The following is a 5,423-nucleotide window of genomic DNA, read 5'->3' on the forward strand; positions in this document are numbered from 1 at the left end:
CTCGGAACACTAGGTCATGGCATGCCTCACTACAAGAAAAACACCCATTCAGGTACACTTGAAAAGTGTAGCCAAAAGTGAAAAAAAGTGATGTCTTAAGCTACGGCTACGCTTTTTGGGGTGATTCCTATTCAGCTGTTGCCTATTCTCAAAGGCTACGCTTTTCTGCACCAAGGGCTACGCTTTTGGCGTTTAGGAATAGGCTACGCTTTTCAAGTGATGCTGTCTAGGACCAAAGACTACGCTTTTCAGCTTTCATTCTTCCAGAATCGGCTACGCTTTTTAACGCTACTGCATTACTTATAAAGCGTAGCCACATTGTATACCATGGCTACTTTTTATAAGCGTAGCCTTAGGTCCCTCTTTTTTTTATATATACTATAGCTACTGTATATAAGTGTAGCCTTAGGTCTTGTTTTTTTTCTGTATATATATATATATATATATATATATATATATATATATATATATATATATCTAATAATTATCAATACAACATAATAATTAATATGATTACATGTATAATAATTCTGCATTTTTATTTAAATGAGTTGAATATTATAAAATAAAAATAAATATATAATTATACGAAATAATTTCTTTAAATAATATCAAAATAACCATAATATCACTTAAAATTTACTACTAATAATATCAAAGCTGACACTTCTGTTTCTGACTGTGAAAGTAGAGAACTTAAAATGAATATACAAATATACAAGCGAAACAAATTTGCAGCACGTGACAAGTATTTACAATTTCTTTTGAATTCCGGAGACAAGTCATCACAGTTTGAAGACCAGCATCACCAAATGTATCTGCACTACTACTTCCAAATGATATACTAGCAGCATTGCGCTCCTTCTTTGCCTTCCGAATATGCAAAGCTTCAAGATGGCTATGAAGTATTTTATTCTGAAGGAGGTTGATGACATCAATCACACAAGTAATTTGAAAGAAACCAATGCAATAAAATATAAATAATAAAAACAGTTCACACTATGTGGGCTTGCCACAAGGAAGAAACAGTGTTACTACCTGCTATCAAATACAGTTTATGGACATTCTGTTTAAAATTGCATTACAATGTGACCCATTATTTCTTTTATATTTTGAGTTGAAGATAAAGAGAAAATATAGAGTTAGGAAGAAGAGGTCATTCAATCACCGACAGTGGCACAGACTGCACATTGACAATGATTAACTAGACTTGCTAACTGTAACTGATCTTAGGTTGCAAACTGCAACCAACACTCACCAAAGATACCAAATAAATTAACAGTCTTGTAAATAATGAATTCCTCATATACACATCAATGGACCACAATTTTTTAATGTGTTGGGTAGACAACAGTTTAATACTAGACAATAAGAGCAAGTTAGGACACAATAATTCAACAAGAACACTGAAGGATAACTGAATAAGGCATTAGTGAAACTAAACGGGTGAAAAGAAAACCTGCTCATTTATTTCATCATATTTCTTCTCAGCGTCATTTCTTGCCTTCTCAAGCAATTTCTTCTACTCTTCCCACTTAGCCTTCAGTTGACTCTGCAAAACACAAATATGCAAACAGGGTGAATTATCGGTACATCTATCCAGAAAATCAAACAAGCCAAAATTCCAGTAAATGGGAAAGAATATATAAAGTAAGTAGACAAAAGTGTAAAATAAACTGACAAATGCAACAGTAAACCACGTGGCTTATAGGGAAATCCCAGTGCAAGAAGAAATGAAAAATCCAACTGAACTAGCACTATCAAAGAATCACTAGACACACTGCAAGTTTCACACTGCTAGTATAGCATGAACAAAAACAGCATCCACTTCACCCTGTTATCATAGTTACACATTTACACAATCAAGCCCATAATATCCAAATAACCAATCACATGAAAAAGAAGTTAGCTCTTTTGGAGAAGAAACTCAAACCCAAGGAACAAAATTGAAACCAGTTAACTAATAATAATATAGGATGAAACTAAAGACCAAAAAGAAATAGAAAGCAAACAAAACTTAACTAAATATGAAGCAGAATTTTGTGCAGAAGATAAAGCCTACTAGTTCTTTTGGGAATTTGTGCAGCTTCCTCTGAATTCATGTTTCCTCTGATAAAATCAACAATGGAATCATCAATTTGGAATCAAAAGTGATCATAAGCACGAGTGACCAGAAGCACTAATAATATGCCTTATAATAAAAAATAATATGCATAATAAACTAAATTCACTAATGAAACCAGCAAGAGTGATCAGAAGCACTAATGAAACAGAAATAATAGAGTTGTTGTACAACAACAAAAAATATTCACTAACCCTTCGGCAAGCTTTAACTATATCTGACTCTGGGAATTGAGCACCACCTCGAATGTCCTATCACCATAAATAAAAGCAAATAACTCAGCCTCACTAAATGGAAGTAGAAAGAGGGAATTTGGATGCACAAAGTATACCTTGCTATAGTACTGCTTCAGCAACATTTCCGTTGCCACCCTGCACATGCCACAAAAATAGAGTAAAATTGACATGACCTGCATATGTTACCAAAATCATAAGAAAGAAGTAACATTTATTTTTACAAGACAACATAGTGTTTTAGGTATAGAAAAAGAACCTTGTTGCACAACCACTCAGTCCAAGATGGTTCTTTGCATAGAGGTGTAACAAGTAGCAAACCAAGTACACGTTGTCTATACTTCATCTATTGTAAACATAAAAACATTAGAAAAATTGAACGATCCATCATTGAAACTCTAATGTAATTTAAAAAGGGGAGAGGCTGCATAGCACCAACATAATAACTTACAGCAAATAAGGTAAGAATGTAAGCCCCGGCAGCTACTCCCATGCACATTACTGCACTAAGACTGCACACAAAAAGAATGTTGGGGGTGAGATTGCCTTCTCAAAACGAACAACTGCCAATATTCAAAGCCTAATGGAAATTGGTGTAAACTAATTTACTTTATGTCATTAAATGGAAATCAATTACAGATTAAGCTTGAACTTACTCACCCAAAAAAGTTGAGAACCTCGGCTATTTGATCTGCTAGGTCATCAACAAAAAGAATTGGATAATCTGGAACAATCTCAGGAGCTCCCAACTGCAACAACTCTTGAACAAAGTACAAGATGATAAGAAAGTAAGAACTTAAAATATTATCAATGAAGGAATTTATAACAGTGAGGAGATATATACATCAAGTAACACTGCAAAACAATCAAACACAGCTTAACATGATGAGCACAAAATATTCAAACACAGCTTAACATGATGGAAGCAGGAAATGAATGCTTAATTTACAAAAAGTTGAAGAAACTGGGATCAAAGAACTCAGCAAATCAGAAATCTATGGGAATTTGCAGGCTGTGTTTATAGAAATGGATAGCACTCAAGATATAAGCATAAGCCTTCAAACCTTGTCCCAATTACTACATAAACAAAAACCAGATTACAATTTTTTAAAAACTATAAACAGATTAACTTCCAAAGTTGTTAATCACATGTCACCTTATCAATTACTACATAATTTTGATTTCAAGGCATGTTTTGTTTGATGAAACTAAATTTCCTTATCATGAATTATTCAAAGCAGATTCTCCATCTCCAACTTACAATCAATTTCCTCATACTGTTTTAACTTTTCCTAATTTACTACTATATCATCTCATAATACAAGTCAAAATTCTACACCTACTGCTACCTCAACAAATGAGATAAGGGATACTAGAAGAGCAGAGAATTTCAAAAAATAGTGAAGCATCAACTCAAGTGAGAAGCATTACTAACAAAATGAGTATTTATAGCATGAAGACAGAAATATATTACAATTAAGAGAATAGATGAGACTTGGAATCATTGAAGATGTGAAATAACTGAGTACAAGGTTTATATGTTAGTATGAAACAATGATTACTTATACAACTATGAAGCTAAAAACGAACTTAACAAGCAAGATGCAAAATCAGAAAGCAAATTCTAATGAAGCAAGCGACATAAACTCAAAAAATTAGAAAGAGAATACCACAGCAAAATAACTTTAACTCCTATCATGTACTATTCATACAGTAAAATAAAAATGTTCACTCAAACAGAATTCAGAGTAGATTCATAAGATAATACGCATTCAGAAGCTAAAACCTATAACCCTAAAAATTAGAAACAATACGCATTCAGAAGCTAATACCCCCAAATTAAAAATCATAAAATCAGAACCCTAAACCGCAGGACACCTTCTCACAAAACCAAAGTCAATTCATCACAAATTGAATAAAGAACAAAATTAGAATTCAACACTAATAATAACAAGCAATGATCAAATGCGATTCTGCACGGGAAAGCTTCTAACACAGACAGCACGGCAGAAATTGAACCAGACATAGAAAACCCCTAATTAAATATGAAATTGTGATATAGAATCCTAATTAAATTTAACCCTAATTTCAGAGTATAGAACAAATTTTCTTCAAGTGGCAATTTTACTATGGTGGTACAGGGTGATTAGCAGAGCATATAAAAGTGCCGTTAAACATCTCACCTTACCTTATCATGTGAAAGAAGTTCAAATAAAGGACCAAAATAGCGCTCACAGAGATCTTCCATTACCTGCACAGTAAGATGGACTTCAAGTGTCAACTAATTAAACAGCCTTCCCTACAGAAATTGGACCTGAGTGGCTAACCTAACACTGGGGGCCTTCTTTAAAAGGAATATTGAGCCCAGCTGCATCAACTTGAGCCGTGTGTTTTGTTCTTGACAATGGGGATTAGGAACCCTAATTGCCTAAATCAGAAAAAAAAACTAAAAGCCTACCTATTGTGATGAGGGAAAGCGAATCGAGCAGGGATGGATGGAGCAGAGGCGGCACAAGTAGCAAAGGAGACGCGGAGCACAAGAAAGCAGCGGCGAGCAAAGAAGCAGAAGAGCACAGCGAGGCGGTGGTGCGATGTAGGAGAGCTGCGGCATCGTTGCGTCGTAAGAGAGCCGCGTGGTGGTGTGGTGTAGCAGAGCCGTGTGAGGATGTGGTGTAGTAGAGCCGTGTGAGGATGTGGTGTAAGGAGAAGAGGAAGCTTTGGATGAGGTTGAGGAAGAGAGCAAAGAACTCTCTCAGCTCTTAGCTTTCTGCGAAAGGAGAAGGAGTGCGCGGGTGTTAAAATGGGAAAAAATTTCCCAAGTGTTATAGCGTGCACATATTAGGAAACGCTAATAAAGCGCACCCAAAGCCTAAGGATTTGACCACTCTTGAAAAGCGTCCTCTTTGATACGAAAAGTGAACCTATAGATATTCACCTACGGCTACGCTTTATAAGTGATTTCTATAATACCTAGGGCTACACTTTTTAAATGATGCCACAATTGTGTATCCTTTTCTCTTATAAAAAGGCAACACAGAGAAAAGCGTAGCCTATTCATAGAATAGGCT

At 35.0% G+C, this 5,423-nt stretch overlaps 1 non-coding gene across 2 annotated transcripts; it reads right to left on the reverse strand.

Moving 5' to 3' along the window:
* Positions 1-693: 693 nt before the first annotated feature.
* Positions 694-4,860, reverse strand: LOC112796545 (uncharacterized). Of its 2 annotated transcripts, XR_011880732.1 has the most exons (4): positions 4,544-4,860; positions 3,016-3,115; positions 1,460-1,552; positions 694-915 (listed from the first exon to the last, which is right to left on the reverse strand). It is a non-coding gene; the product is annotated as an uncharacterized protein (transcript). The 2 variants fall into 2 exon arrangements; XR_011880731.1 differs by lacking the exon at positions 4,544-4,860 and having other exon boundaries at positions 723-915; positions 3,016-3,648.
* Positions 4,861-5,423: the final 563 nt, after the last annotated feature.

This window comes from Arachis hypogaea, chromosome 4, assembly GCF_003086295.3.
Source record: "Arachis hypogaea cultivar Tifrunner chromosome 4, arahy.Tifrunner.gnm2.J5K5, whole genome shotgun sequence".
Lineage (NCBI taxonomy): Eukaryota > Viridiplantae > Streptophyta > Magnoliopsida > Fabales > Fabaceae > Arachis > Arachis hypogaea.